The 16,201-nt window shown below is 48.2% G+C and overlaps 1 protein-coding gene across 5 annotated transcripts in view; it reads right to left on the reverse strand.

Moving 5' to 3' along the window:
* Positions 1–16,201, reverse strand: part of SHQ1 (SHQ1, H/ACA ribonucleoprotein assembly factor) — a 325,608-nt gene that overhangs the window by 164,426 nt on the left and 144,981 nt on the right. The window lies entirely within an intron of this gene.

Here is a 16,201-nt window from a genome sequence, read left to right on the forward strand (position 1 = left end):
TTGTATTTACAGACTGATGTGCTCTCATTCTGCCTTCTTAGGAAAGTGCACACAGCATTAGAGTCCCTCAACCCGGCTCTACACGATCTCTTAGTTCCAGTACTGAGCACTGTCTAGCTGGAGTTGTATGTCTCAGTTCACATGTTTAAAAGGCAGAAGCTGGCTTGAGCCTATGGACTGTTACTGGTTCGGTTTACCTGGGATCCAGTTAGTGGTGAGGGGTGGGGTGTGGGAGTCACATGATATAGATATGGCTGCTTAGACCCCCCTCTTTCTTCCAGTGGGGTGTGAGTGACTAGATACTCAGAGGAGAGACAGGGCCTGACAGGTTCCCTGAATGTATCCACCACAAACCACCCCCAACCTAATTCAGATTTCACAAGTTCTCTCTGATACATCATTACAGAGTTCTCGAAATCTAATCTATTCCAGAACATTCTCAGATAGACCATGAGGGAACGAATGCATCTTTGTATCCTCCCTTTCTTCCGGAATCAAATTTTCGATATTATTTGGAAACTAGCTATACAGAAATCCCATTTTGCAAAACCAAGTCTTTTGTAGTTAATTCAATGAAAACCTCCCACTTTTCTTTTCACCAAGTCTGTTTTCATAGGAGGGCTTGTTTAATGTGGGGTACACCCAGATGGGTATTTCTCTGGCAACAGGGTGTCATGGAAGAAGCCAATTAATTACAGGACAGTTAACGGCCTTGTCCAGGTTAATAGTGCAGCCAAGTGCCACTTGCTGAGCCTTCAACTCTTCATTAACTCGAATCCCAGTTGTAACTTCCTGCTAGGGCCTGGAGTTCTGAGTTTCCTTAATCCACCAGATAGAAGCAGAGCAACAGCAGAGGCTGTAAATACTCTGTCAGGGCATGAAGAATAACAACAATACGGCATTCATATTAGGAGAGGAGATTCATTCATCACGGTTTGTTTACCCTCTCAACAACCCAGTAGATTTGCTGTTGCTGTCTCTGGGGAAGCAGCTGGTGTAAGGAAATCAGATTGCAGTGAAAAGAATGTGAGCTTTGCAGTCATATGGGCCTCATTTCAAATCCTGGCCAAGGCCCGTCACTTCTTGGATGGGGCCAACCTGTACGGCAGCTCTGATCGGTCAGTGCCCATGCTCTAACCCTAGTTAGAGAGCCTGAATGTCAACCTGCTTCTCAGGTCCTCACTTTTCTTCTACAAAATGGGGGAACAATAATACTGATTTCATAGGATAATTGTGACGGTGACTTGAGATCATATATGTGAAAGCACCTTGTATCTGATTGGTGCTCATTATGTTTGCTTCTTTCGCATAATTACAGACTTTTTCCAGATTGGGCTAATCTTCTATTAAGGTTTCAGAGAGGTTTCTTCTACTCAGGTGTCATGACTGACCAAGGCAAACCAAAGGGAGCTAATGAGGAAAGCCAGACTTTCCTCATTCTTATGGGAAAAAAATTTCTCTCAGGTAGATCCTACCTCAGGCTTGAAATCCATCCTCTTTTCCAGACCCTTCCCTCAGTGTGGCAGAAGCTTCTCAATGCCCCCTAATATCAGCTCTCCCCTAATTCTATAATAATACAATTCTCACAAACACACCAAGTTTAAGCTGAACATATGGCCAATGAGAGAGAGACAACATTCCTGAGCATCCCTTACAGATGACCACGAGGCAAAGTTCTCACCAATGGGATGTGAGACTGTGCACTTACTGAGACTGACTGAGTTCCTCTTTTCCCCTCCCTACAAGCTGAAATGTGAAGAAGGAGCTGGTCAGCTGGCCTTCACCACAAAGATGAAGACAACACGCTGAGCAACAAGATAGAAGGAACCTGGGTCCCTGGACATGCGACACATCTGTCCCGGACCACCCCCTACCTCCAGACTGTTGCATGAGAAAGAAACACACTTCTGTCTGGTTCTAAACCCTCTACTGGGGGGTCTCTTACCACATCAGTTCGCTCTATTCCCTAACTCTCAAGCTACTCCCTAATACATCCATCTTACCTTCTCAGAACTCATCTTTACATCTTGCCTTGAGCAAGAACCATCTGGAGCCCAGATCAGATCTACCTTTAGGATAGATCAGATTTCATAAACGGGCCACTTGTAAACCAGATCCAGCCCACACGCATGCTTTGGTTGATTCCTATAGTATATTTTTTAAAATTTCAGATTTGTTGTCAATATTTCTAAAATTGAGAAGTTTCACCTAAAAATCTAACTGTTCAGGTTTCTTGAGAAATCAGAAGGTCTAGCAACCCTGGGCTACATTCTTGCTTGGAAAAATCCAGCTGCTAGCCTGCTTCAGTTCATCATGGTCAATGCCTGTCACAGACATTGTTGTACCCTTGGATCTTGCCAGTTTGGGGGCCCAATGACCAGACTTCCAAGACCCGGAACCTATGTCCCTTTGCCTGAGGGCTTTCTCTGGTCCCCTGGAGCCTGCATTGCCAGAGGGGCTAGAGAGTGAAAGTACTACCAACCCCCAAAAGACCCTAACCAACAACTGATGGAGGTTGATGTATAAATATCCCAGCTCCCCGTTCCTCAGATGGGATACCTGGAGAGCACCTTTTACACTGGCCCCCAGAGTTTGAGTCCCAGTTTTCCAGAGTGGAACTCACTCCATAATGCACCTTTTATTGACTGGCTACCTTCCCTTCCCTGTCCTGATTCCCAGTTCCCTCCCAACATTTCCCAGAATCACCTTCCAAATAAACTACCTGCATTCAGATCCTACTCTCGACATCTGCTTCTGGGACAGCCTAAGTCACCAGCCCCTTTAGTCTTCCATGTGACAGTAAGCCTTTATCACCATGCACTGTCATCTTTCTTCTGGTAAAGAAATGTTTATCTGTGTTTGATCTTCATTAAAAGTGAAAAGGAAAGGGAAAGATAGTTCTGGAAGACAATGTGTTTCAGAAAAAAATAGGTGAGTGTCTATTTTTGTGGGAGTAAAGAATATGCCTGCATGTTTAACATGCAAATACTGGCCTGCTTAGTTCACTGACGTTATCTGCCCGACCCTCAGCTGTTCATGTTTGTGATCCCTGGTTTACAGCACTGAGAACTCGTGTTAAAATTCAGGAGTCATTAGCCCCTGACTTTGAATGAGGCTCTGAGATTAGCTAAGCGGCAATGCGGGAGCATACTGAGGGAAGAGGTAGGGAGACACAGAACTTGCAAGGACCAGTTTGGAGGAAGGGCCAAAGAAAACCTAGGCACTTGAGCCAGGCAAAGAGGGTTCAATATGGCATCAGGGTAGGGGGCCTGAAGGGAGCTGAAGCCTTTTCCCGATCCTGTGAAAATCCCTTCCCCCACAGCGTCCAAGGGGCTCTGTGTCCACACCCTCGACCAGAGCTTGGCTCTCCTTGTTCCAGCACAACTTCTGGGTATGCTCTCCTGACTTTGCACGAATTCCTGGAAGGTGGAAGCTATGCCTATTCTGCTGTTTATCCCCAGTGCCTGACGGAGGCCTTGCCATAGTGTGGGTGCCTAATAAAGGTTTGTCTTCAATTCCTGTGGACCAGCTTGATCCTAGAGTGAGCAGTCAGAATTGCTACGTAAGCCAGGGGGCGCTGTGATTCAATCCTCATTCCTCAGTTGGGGAGCTGAAAAGGTTTCATGGCTGCACTGCAGTGATGAAGAGTGAACTAGCTGGCCCCACACTATTTAAAGCCAGGAACATGGGCTTTTTGGAAAATTAATTATCTCTTACCTAGTTTACAATCTACAGGGCTCTGGAGTCAGACTGTCCAGGTTCAAATCCCAGTTCCCCTACTTACTAGCTGTGTGACCTTGGGCAAGTCACTGAACCATTCCACTTCCTTAAAAGATGGGAATTAAATGAGCTAATGCGTGCAGCGTGCTTTGCCGTGTGCCTGCACAGAGGAAGCACTTAAAATATGTTGGCTATTATTGGCTCTGACTGAGGACAACAGGATCCTGGTTAAAAAGAAAGCCAGAGTAGAAAATTATCTAGAAGGATATGTTCTAGCGCTCAAAGCCCAAAGCTAGACATTCGGCACAAAGAACACATATTCCAGAGCAGGGCTTCTGACCTTTCCTGTGTTGGCATCCATTGAAGTGATGGTCCCGTCTCAGAATAATGGTTTTTAAATGCACAAAATAAAATACATAGGATTACAGAGAAAACCAGTTATATGGTTATCAAAATATTAAACAAATTTGCGATATAGTAATGCTGGTGCTACTTTATTAACACATAAAAAACAAGATCCAGCAGCAAGTCTAATTACTACTGTAATTTTTAAATAGAGATGAGCATAAAATGTCATTTTCAGATATCTGTGACACCTGCAATGTGATATGAAAAGGTCTCTGATTTCAATGTACGGCTAAGTTGTAGGCACTACTAATATAATTTTGAACAGAAAGAAATAGCAACTTTCATTTCTAGATTAGCAAATATTAAAAATAAGACTTTTTCCCACCCAAGGTAAGAACCTATCTCCTAGGGAGAGCCAGAAAGAGCCCAGGAGTGCATCGAGCATATTAAAAGATGCCCAAATCTGCCATCATTCCTTCTTCCTTCCTTCTCTCCACCTTGTATGAAGAGACATAGGGAATCCAAGCAGGACTATGACTTCTGGAGGGGGGTGTGTCTCCTTCATCAAGTCAAGGGAGGAACGCACCAGGAGAGTAGCCTGGAGAGACTGAGGGTGCTTACAAGGGGAGCTGGGGGCCTCATTTCCTGGTTGGACTGCCATGAACAAAGGGAATTTCAGACCCATTCAAGAAGGGCCAGGAGAGAACTGGAGACAGTGAGGTGGAGAAAGCGTGCAGTCAACCCTCCCACCACTAAGGAGGATGAGGCAGGGACTCTCCTTTGGTGGAGAGGACCCCACAGGCTTGAGTCTCAGTCGGGAAGGTGGCCCCCAGGCAAGATCCCAGAAGCCAGTGGCTGGGGAGGGGGGTGTTCCTGCTGAAGGGGAAGTAGGTGGAGGTCAGGCAAGGGTGGTTCTCCAATGCTGCAGAACAGTGCCTTGAGGAGAAGCCCCCCACATCCCACTCTGTCCACATACACCCAAAAGCACTTTTAAAAAGTCACAAATGGAGTCATTTGGAGCTCACCATGCATGCAGACGAACCAGTGTTGGCTGAGAGAGGACTCCAGCAGTTCCGGTTGAGTAAAAACAAAAGTGTTTCTTTTCTCCAGTCCCTTTTCCCTGTCCCAGGGCTGCCACAAACTCCAGGGAATACCCTTCACAGTGTCTTCTGTGCGAAGGCTATCCCAGGGCCAGACCACCCTGTCAGCGATGCTCCCTGAAGTTGCCTGACCAGAGAGGAGGGGGGAGGAAGGGACGGGGGAGGAGGAGAAGGGATCCTTTGGGCAGACCAAGCTCTCTCTTCACTTCAGACCCCTCAGGCTGAGTCAAACCTGTGCAGGGCAGTTACGACGAAAGGAGACTAGAAATTTAAACTGGACCTTTCCGTATCCAAAGGGATCAGAGACCTATGGGATCCATCCAGGGTGTCATTAAGGGACATGGAAAGGAGTCAGATCAGTTGGAGAAAAACTGTCAAATTCATGTTTGTCTTTCATCATCTTCGGACTCGTCAGTACATGGAGTACTGTACCTTTCACCAACTTTGCAATTTGGACACCACCCAAATGCTGTCGGGGGTCCTGGAAGCCACGGGGAGACGGGTTCCTCCATCTCCTCTGAAAACATCAACACCCTCCTCTCTGTAGACGGATCCCCAGAGACAGACACACTGTAGAACCGTCTGGCTGAGCCGCCCTTCCACACCGGGGCCCCAGCTGCCCCTCTGGGAGGGCACCGCCCTGACTGCAGCAAAACACCTGTAGAATCAGAGGCTTCCCAAAAGATGAAGACACAAAGGAGTCCACACCCCAAGAGACAATCTCAACTCCAGGGAGTCTGGGATGTCGCCAACCTCGGTGGCACACGAGCTCGGATGGAGCGTTCCATGGCTGTTTCTAAAGCTCTAGCACTAACCACGCTTTTCTCCAAAGCCAGGAGAGGCCACTTAGTTGCACAGGCACAGACAAAGTTCAGGGAAGTTAATTTTCCCAGGGACAACCCTCTAATGGGGGCTGGGGGGGGCAGTCAGTCTCCCCTCCCTCTGGTGGGACAATGCAAAGGAACGTTCCACGTCTAAGTTCCCCCGCACATTACCCAGTGGGTAACAAGAAAATAAGGCACGTTCTCAGCTCTTCTCTCTTTCTCGTCTCATTCCCCTTCCCTCCTGCCTCCTGGATCACTTCCCAAATAAACTACTGCACCCATGCCTTCATCTCAGGGCCAGCTTTTGGAGGAACCCCAACCAAGATGGTCATCCTCCCTCTAGCTGAAAAAAAACCAATCAGGCTTCCTTCAACGGTCTCCCCCCAACACACACACCTGCCTGGCTTCAGGGCTAGGAAAATGAAAGTCATGGGAAGAAAGCCAAGGAGTGGGGGTGGAGAAGAATCATGGCAAGTGAGGAAAATCATTTAGAAATTATAAAATTAAGTAGCTTTAAAAAGAGCAGAAACCTGGTTGGGAAATCACTGGAAGAGCACAAATTGAAAAATGTGCTCAAGACAGTTGAGAATCTGTCAACTGACAGGAGAGAGCTTTGGGAAGAAAGCGAACCAGAGCGGGGTGTCAGGCAGACAGATTGGCCCAATTAAGGACGGAGAGGCCCGGGAGGCGGAGTGAGTGATCGCGTGGCCTGTGGGGGGTGTAGGAAAGCTATTCCCAGCAGGATAGATGGGCCCCGAGAGGAGGCTGGGAGAGCGACTCTGGGGTGTCTGTGTGCTCTGCCCCCAACGCCAGGAGACCGTGAATGAGCAGGGACAAGAGGCTGTGTCTCTATGGCCTTGGAGGCTGGACCCCTGATTGCTTATGATTCTCTGGAATAAAAGGGGATGGGGTGGGTACTCTTGGAGCCCCCCTTGGAGCCCCCCTTGGAGACGCAGTCATTCAACAAGTGTTCACGAAGCCTGCTGTCCGCGGGGTGCTACATAGAGGACCCACTGCAGCATGTTACAGACAACGCCCCTGCCCCAGGAGCACTGCGGTCCTTTGTGAGAAGCGAGCATCAGTTATATTCGCTAACACCCACTACACGGTGGGGGCTGGTCTAGGTGCTTGTCTTCCTCATTTAATCTTTACAGCAACCGCTGAGGTAGGAGCCACGCGATCGTTATTTCGGAGATGAGGAAACAGAGACAGAGAAAGGCTAGGAAAATGGGCCAAGGTGACAACACTGGTGAGGAGTGGAGCCAGAACTCAAACCCAGACAGCTCTCAAGTCGGTACTCTGACCCGCTACAGTTTAGTCTCTCTTCTATTAAAGGATCTGACAAGTTCCTCAGGCAGGACCAGCTACAGAATGTGCGGGACCCAATGCAAAGTGAGAGTGCACAGCCCTGGCCAGTGGTGGGGAAGTGGATCTCCTCTTCCCATGGTGCTCCAACCCATAGCAGATGGGTGAGCCCCGAGGAATTACAACCTGCTTGGTACCTGGGTCAGAAGTAGGTGACAGGCCCCCACCAAGATGCCTGCTAACCGTGCTGGGGTGCTGCCAGCCCCAAACTGGGATAGCCGTCTCCTTGCCCTGCCCTGCGACGCCATGGGGCGAGCACTGACTCTAACCTCCCTTCACACACGTGGGAGAGGGATGGTGGCAGCAGAATGGGGCTCCCTCCCAGGCCCCCGCCAATGCAAGACAGTTGCTGCCCTGAGCTCCGTGATCAGGGTTCCCTGGGGACACAGTTTCTGGGCAGGGCAGAGAACAGGGAGCCAGGGGAGGAAAGCTGGCAGCTGAGAGCTCACCCTAAGGAGGCGGGAGAGGTGCACTCTTGTGAGCTGAGACACCAAGCCCCTGGCCCATGCTCTATTGTCCCATCAAGTTTCACTGACAAAACACATCTCCAAAGATAAAATTAAGAATTTCATGACAGCAACTGCAGGGCATGAAACCTCGAGTTTTGGGTTCTTCTTAGCAAGGGGTCCTTGTGGGGCTGCTCTGGCAGCACAGCGTGGGGCCGGCCCTGCCTGCCATCGTGAAAAACAGAAAATAGTTGGGCTTCACTCAATCCAGTTCTCCATACTCACTTCAGCACAGAACCCCTCTTGGGGTTAACAGCCCATGGAGCTAGTGTCCCAGGGACCTCCCTCTTAGAAATGTTGTATCCACTCATTCAAACCTCATAGTAGCCATGTGATTCATGGAAAACCAGGGTCGTCGCCACATTTCCCAGAAGGAGAAACTGAGGCATGCAGAGGACTGTGTTTTGCTTGAAATATGATAGATATTGGTAGGGATGGTAGGTATTATGGTAGGTAAGAGGCAGGGCTGGCTCTCAGACCCCAACATCCATCCTCCAGGTCCTGTGCTCTATCCCTGCAATGCACCAACCTTCCCAACCCTCCAAGATGCTTTATACATCCCTTGTTTGTCACTCAGGGGAAGGCCGTAATGCTGGCAGGTTGCCAACCTGAAGCCAGTATTTATTAGGAAATCTCCAGACGTGCCAGGAAATTACAGACCAGCAAATTAGTTTAGTCATTTCACTAGTTTAAGGAGCTCTTTGCAACCTCTGAAAAGGGCTTTTCCAAGCACAAGTTGTTGGAAGGGGTGTTTTTGGTCCCTTGAAGATGCCATATTATCTTGAGCATACGAAGGCCTCCTTGAGGAAGACAATTCCCATGAGACTAAGTAGAACCATTAGTGACACTTAAAAATACCACCACAGCCTTTGAGATGGCCCCCAATGGCCCCAACCCTTCAGTATTCACACCTTTGTGTACCCTTTCCCACACTGAATAGAGCTGAACAGTAGTATCATCAGCAGAATGTGGCAGAAATGATGTTCACGATTTCAAAGACGAGGTCATAAAAATATTGCTTCCATCTTCCTCTCTTGGATCACTCACTCTGGGGGAAGCTGGTGGCCATGTCATAACGACACTCAAGCAACTCTGTAAAGAGGTCCTTGTGGCCAAGACCTAGTCTTCTTCTACCAGCCATGTGAGTAGGCCATCTTGCACATGTCTTCTACAGCCCCACTCAAGCCTTCAGATGACAGCAGCCCCGGCCAATGTTCTCATGGCTGCTTCACGAGAAGAAGCATCCAGCAAAGCTGCTCCTGCATCCTGCACCCCCAGAAGCCATGAGATAATAAATCTCTGGTTGCTTTAAGCCAGAAAGTTTGGGGTTTATTATTCAGCAATAGATATCTAATACATTTTGTAAAAAAGATCATGGGAAACCAGCTGGTATGAAGTAGAAGGGGAATGGTCTAACATCCTTCAGGTCATTGTGTTCTCTTGTTGCTGCCATTGTCACTTTAAGGAAGCCCCAAGGGACACAGGAGTCACCAGTTTTGGAGGGAGAAGGGCAGGTTGGGAAGAGGAAGTCATGTCACTATCTGAGGCTTTTACATAGATTGCTAAGGTGGCACATAGCCCTTTGTGGGGCAATATGTGACCACACACCAGAGGGAGAGACAGTATGCACTCTAGTTATGTATCTTACAGCTATGAATTGGTATCCAAACAAAACCCCTAGCTAGTGACGACTGAGCACTCTGCATGCCAGGCACTTCACTTTTGCTTTTGGTGCTTTAGCTAAATTAACATTCACAAAAACCCAGTGACACGGTGCCTTGGTCACAACACATCCATTGTGAGTGACAAAACCCAACTCAAATTGGCTTAAGCCAGAATGGGCATTGACAGGTTCATTAACTGAGAAGTGCAAGGGGTGTTCTAGGCTTCAGGAATTGTTGCATCCAGGATGTGAAATTTCTTTCTCTCTCTTTCTCTTATTTTCCTCTCCCTTCCCTTATTCTCTCTCCTTCTCTCCCTCCCCTACTTATCTTCCTGATTTTTTTTTTTCCAGGAAAAGTGGACACCAGTAGTTCAACCTATGCTCTTATAGTTCATAATCTTTTTTTTTTTAAGGTGGGGGGAGAGAGAGGGAAAGAGCTAGAGAGAGAGGGAGAGAGAGAATCTTAAGCGGGCTCCATGCCCAGTGCAGAGCCCGATGCGGGGCTCGATCTCACACCTGTGAAATCATGACCTGAGCCAAAATCAAGAGTCCAATGCTTCTCCGACTGAGCCACCCAGGTGCCCCATCTTATAGCTCGTAATCTAAAAACGAAGAGAGACCCTCTGCTCCTCCAACAGCCCCATCTCAGATCCCATGGCAGGTCTCTGATTGGTCGCACTTGGGCCACTCCCTTAGACCAATGCCTGGGGACAGGGAGATGGGGCAGAATGTTTGTTTGGGCCTGGATCATGTGTCCGATGGGTAGATGGGCACAGTGATTGCCAGTCCCACCAGACCACATGCAATGTTAATTTCCTAATTACCATGAAAAAGGGATGATAGGCAGACTAAAACAACACATTTAGTCCTATTATTATCCTCATTTTACAGATGAGAAAACAGTCTCCAAAAAGATGCAAACCTGCCCAAGATCTCATAGCTGGTAAACAGCAAAGCCAGAACTGGCTGACTCTAGGTCCAAAGTTCTTAGCTATGCTCCTACCGCCTTCTTCATCTGACAGGGTCCTCTGACCCACACAGGTCTGCAGGCAGGATAATCTCCCTTTGGGGAAGCCTGAGCAGTTATCTGACCCCATCTGAATCCAGGCTCTGGGACACTAATGTTTCACCTGACCCAATCTGCTTCTTCCCAGCCTACCTAGATCACCTGAGGCTAGAGAAGTTTCACCCAAAGAAGCTTCTGTCCTGACACTGACTGTACCAACAGCCAAACCAATTATGACGTCTCCACTTCTAGGTGAAACTCCTCAATAACATCCCCTTGCTTTTGGAGTTAAGACCCAAACTCTCACCTCAGGTAAGAGCTCTGAACATCTGAACCACTGCGAACCTCTGGCTCATTTTTCCTACTCTCTGTCCCGGCCACACTACTCTTGTCAAATTCTGTGAAAGTGCCTTGCTTCGTAACACCCCAGGACCTTTGCATATTCTGTTCCCTCTACTTGGCGTTTTCACTCCTCTTCTCTCCGCCTAGAGAACTCGTCCTTCAAATCAGCTCCTCAAGGAAGCCTCCACACCTCCACGGTCGGAGTTACTCCTTTTGCCTAGATCCCCATGGAAATTCAGAGCTTTCACTGAAGTCACGAGAATACATCCATTTGTGATCTATGGTGAAAATCTGCCTCTCACACTAGACTGTAAACTGATCATACCAGGGATAATGTCCTTTTTTCTATTTACTATGTCTAGCACTTAGCCCAGGGCTTGATGTGATAGACCCTCAAAAAAACATTTATTGAATAAATGGAGGGAAGGAAGGAAGGAAGGAAGGAAGGAAGGAAGGAAGGAAAGAAGGATGAAGGGAGGGGAGGAAGAGAAAGAGGGAGGATGGGAAGGAGGGAGAGAGGGAGGGAGGAAGGAAGGAGGGGAGGGAGGAAGAAAAGGAGGGAGGATGGGAAGGAGAAAGGAGGGAGGAGGGGAGGAAGACAAGGAGGGAGGATGGGAAGGAGGAAGGATGGGAAAGAGGAAGGGAGGGACGAAGGGAAGGAGGATGAGAAGGAGAGAGGGAGGATGAGAAGGAGGGAGGGAGGGAGGATGGGAAGGAGGAAGAAGGGAGGAAGAGAAGGATGGAGGATGGGAAGGAGGAAGGAAGGGAAAAAGAGAAGGAGGGAGGATGGAAGGGAGGGAGAAGGGAGGGAGGAGGACAGGGAGGGACTTGCCATGCCTCAAATTAAAGCTCACCGAGTAAATCACAAGTATTTCCAAGATGTTGATTAAACTCTTAAACTAGGATGAACGTGAAGAACATGAAACTATTACAAGCATTAGAGGATTTATTGGCTGAGCCTGGCTGCTTTTCAGTATTATTCCCTTCGTTCACATTTCATTGGAACCACAGGGTGAACGTTGTTGGGGGAGGGCGCAAGTGGAGGAAAAGGAACAAGAAGGAAGGAAAGAAGGAAAGAGAGAAGGGAAGACAGAGGTAGGAAAAGTAAATGGGGGGAAGGAAAGAGGGAAGGAGGATGATGGGGGGATTGGAAGACAGGAAGGAAGAGATAAAGTCATAAGAGGAGGAGGGAGGGAGATGGGGAAAGGGAGAGGAAGGAGGAAGAGGGAAGAGAAAGGACAGGAGGAAGTAAGTAGAGTGAGTCAGAGGGAGGAAAGAAAGAGGAGGGAGGAGGGAGGAACACACCTAAGCCTGATCATTCCAAATGAGCAGGCCTAGGAAATGATGCAGGGCGGTTCTGAGAGCTCTGCAGGGCAACACAAGCCCCGCCCTCCAGGAGATGTCATGCTGTGAGCCCATACCAACAGCCAGCCCTGGGCTTAGACTCAGGACAGAAATGTGATCAGTGAGACTGAAGCCCTTAGGTAGGAAGCATACTCAGAAGCAAAAAAAAGGGGGGGCCAAGATCACAGCTGATGTGGGGAGGGAAGAGGAAAAAACAAGGAATGTGTCACTTCCTCCCTCGGCCATGGGTGACCCATGGAGTCCCCTCATCGTCTCGCAGACTTCTGGACCTCTGTTTTCCCTTCAGGTTGTGGTGACTGGATGAAGGCATGTTTATTGCTAACACAGCAAAACCTGGTCCAGAGGCCAGGAATCTCCCTGGCATGATTAATTCATGTTCTGAACAAATGAACACGAATTTGTACCGTTGGAGTGGTTGTTGTACACGTGGGGTGGTGGGGCCAGAGCAGGGGGATCTGGAATCGGGCACTGGCTGTCAGCAAGTCACTGGAGGCACAGACACTGCTCATGGAGGGGGTCCCAGCAAATGCCCCATCTCCCAACTTGGGCTCGGGGAGCGTCTCCTGTTAAAAATAATAAGCACGTGTATTGCCTCTGGGGGTGAGAAAGGGCCTTCCTTCAGCACAGCACCCGTGCACTTCAGGTAATGCTTTTGAACAAGGATGGGTTTGCAAAAAGGTAGGAATACAAGTCGAAACAATGAAGGGGCTGAGTGCAAAAAGGAGGGGGAGATTCCTAAGGGGGGAGCAATGTGGTGAGTGAAATGTCCAGTGAAATGCCCAAGAGAAAATCAAGTAAACCTCTTCCACCAGCCCTACCCCGAGGCCCCCATATCTTGGCAGTTTGTCCTGTTGGGGCCACTCATTCAGCACCAGAACTCACACAGCTCTTTCTGACAAAAAAAGGTTGGGGGGGGGGGAATTTACTGGCTCAGATAACTGAAAAATCCAGGGATTAAATGTCTTCAGGTAAGGCTGGATCCAGGAGTTCAAGAATTGTCATTGAGACTGTTTTTCTCTCTAAGTCCCTGATTTGCTTTCCTCGGGGCAGGCAGGCTGTCTCCACGTGAAAGCCACCCCTGCCTAAAGAGTGCTTCTCTTTCCCAATAGTTTCCAAAAAATCTCTGGCCTGAGTCTTAATGAGTGGGCTTGGGACAGGTGCCACCCATGGAACCAAGGAGAAGGGGTCAGCCCTCCCCAGATTGGGATGCTATTAGCCAAATGCTGATAAGTGGCTATTGTGCAGACAAAAACAACAGATGTGACCACAGAACTGTGTTGATGGCTGAAAAATGAGAGCTCCCCTCCCCCAAGAATTTAAATACAAATGCTGGTTGCTAGGGAGGGATGCAAAGGACAGCCCACACATAGGTTCTTTTCTGGGACAGGAAGAGCTGAGTGGAAAAGATCCCTCCTGGCTGCTTTTCTTTAGGAGTTTATTGGACAAATCCATCACACTGTTTCCAGAATTACCATACCTGGGAGGAAGGAAGTCAAGACTTTCCTAGAACGCTCTCTCAATTCATGCTTTCAACTCATCGCGCTCAGCTTCTCTTTATCCCACAACTCTGTCATCTGGCTTCTTCTTGTCTCTCTCAGGGGAACTGTCCTTGTGAAAGTTGCCAGCAACTTTTCTTTGGTTCAATACCGTGGACAATGTCACTCCTTTCCTCCTGTGATTTCTCAGATGACTGGGTACCACTGACTGCCTCCCTCTTGAAACTGCTTTCTCCATGGCGCTCTGCCCCTGTCGTGCTCATTCTTCCACTACGAGTCCGTGTACTCCCGTGGCTTCAGTTTCCATTTCTCCATTGGTCCCACAGGCCAGATTCACAGCTCAGACCAGTCCGCTGAGTTTTGGTTTTGTGAATTCAAGTGCCTCCAGGAAACTTCACTCAGGAGATCCCCCTGGCATCTTGGACTCATCATGCCCAAAATACCGAACTCCTCACAGCCCCCCAACCAAGGCTACTCCTTCCCAGGGTTTCTTGGCTTGGAGCCCAGTACCGCCAGCCACCCACTTTCCTAACCCAGAGACCAAGAACTGGCACAGCCCCTCTCTCACCCCCACATCCATTTCATCAGTTGGGCCTCCTTGGAAATATCTCCCCATTTCTCGCCATCCCCACTGAGGCTCTGGCCCCCATCACCTCATATTAGGATTTCTGCCAACCATGCCCCAGCTGGCCTCCCACCTTTTCCCACTCCAATCCATCACTCACTCTGCAGACATGCCCTTCTAAACACAAATTTGATTGGGTTGCTTCCTTAGTGGCTTCCTATTGTTCTTAAGGGAAAAGTCAGACTCCTTGGGATGGCATTAAAGGCCTGGTTACAAGCCAGGCCCTGCTTGCCCCTCTAGCCTTACTTACTTTTTGCCATTCTTCGCTCAAACTCTACACGCCTGCCACACTGAATGACTTGTCTCCAATTTGCATAGGCTGTTCCCTCTGCCTGGAGTGTCCTTCCTCCTGCCTCACTCAGCTTCCTCTTATTCATCCTCTAGTTCTCCTCTTACATCTATCATTCCTCCCAGCACAACTTCTCTGGCCACTCTAAGACTTAGTTAAGCACCTCTTCCATGTGTCCCAAACATGAATGAATGAATGAATGAATGAATGAATCCATCAACTCTCTAGAGAAGATGGTAGTGGTATTCAAGTTCTTTTTTTTTTTTTTTAAGATTTTATTTCTCCATTTGACAGAGGGAGAGAGAGAGAGCACAACAGGGAGAGCAGCAGGCAGAGGGAGAGGGAGAAGCAGACTCTCCACAGAGCAGGGAGCCTGAGATGCGGGGCTCAATCCCAGGACCCTGGGATCATGACCCAAGCAGAAGGCAGATACTTAACTGACTGAGCCCCCCAGGTGCCCCTGGTATTCAAGTTCTTGATGAAAAGGAAAGATCACAAGAGGAGAAGGGAAATCTATGAGTCTATTTTTAGCCAATAAATACTTTCTTTTTGACCCATATTTTCCAAACAAAAATGTACTAAGTTCTTACCCTGAGTCAGCTGCAGCTGTGCTGGACACTGAGATATATTAGCAAACAAGACAGACACATATCTTGCCCTTTAGGAAATTATAATCGAGCAGAAAAGATAGATCCTAAATAAACAATTCAACAAAACTTAATGGGTACTAGCCCTAACCCTCTTGCAGCAGAGTGAATTTTCCAAAGATGGCTGCACCAATACATATCCCATTCAATATGCTCTCTCACAATGTAACTCACACTCTTCCATTGATATATGGGGTCTACCTTCCCTCCTCTTAAAACCAGGTGGACTTTGTAACAGGTTTGACCAATAGAATGTTGTACAAGTAACAGAGTGAATGTCGGGTGTATAAAAAGAGACGCAATTTCCACCAATTCATCAATCTATATATCTCTCCCTGCTCCCCTCATCTCCCTCTCTCAACTCTTCCTTTGGAACCCAGCCCGCCATGTTTGTAAGGAAGCCCAGACCACATGGAGAGACCACATATGGATATTCCAGCCAACAACAGGTCTCAGCTGAGAGACAGCACTAACCCCTACTTGTGTGAATGAACGAGACTTTAGACGAACCCAGCCTCAAGGCTTTGGCTCTTCCAGCTGAGTCTCTACACATTACGGAGCAGAAAGAAGCCGTCCTCATTGTGCTCTGTCAAATTCCCAATCCTCAGAATCTACGAGCATAACAAGTGATTGCTTTCTGCCACTAGGTTTCAGAGCGATTTCTTCTGCAGCCATGGCAACTATATTACTTCTATAGGCTTACTTCAGGAAAGAAAGAATACTGGGCTAGAAATAAAGAGAGAGTAAAATACACCACCATTTCTGTGTTTTAATAGCTATTGATACTCACTGGCTGTGTGAACTTGGGCATGTCATTTCCCATCTCCGAGTTCTTAGTCTTCCCATGTATAAAGTAAGGGTATGGGGCTGGATTATTTCTAACACCCTAGGAAGCTTGAAAACTC

Source organism: Ursus arctos, unplaced genomic scaffold (genome assembly GCF_023065955.2).
Source record: "Ursus arctos isolate Adak ecotype North America unplaced genomic scaffold, UrsArc2.0 scaffold_14, whole genome shotgun sequence".
Classification (NCBI taxonomy): domain Eukaryota; kingdom Metazoa; phylum Chordata; class Mammalia; order Carnivora; family Ursidae; genus Ursus; species Ursus arctos.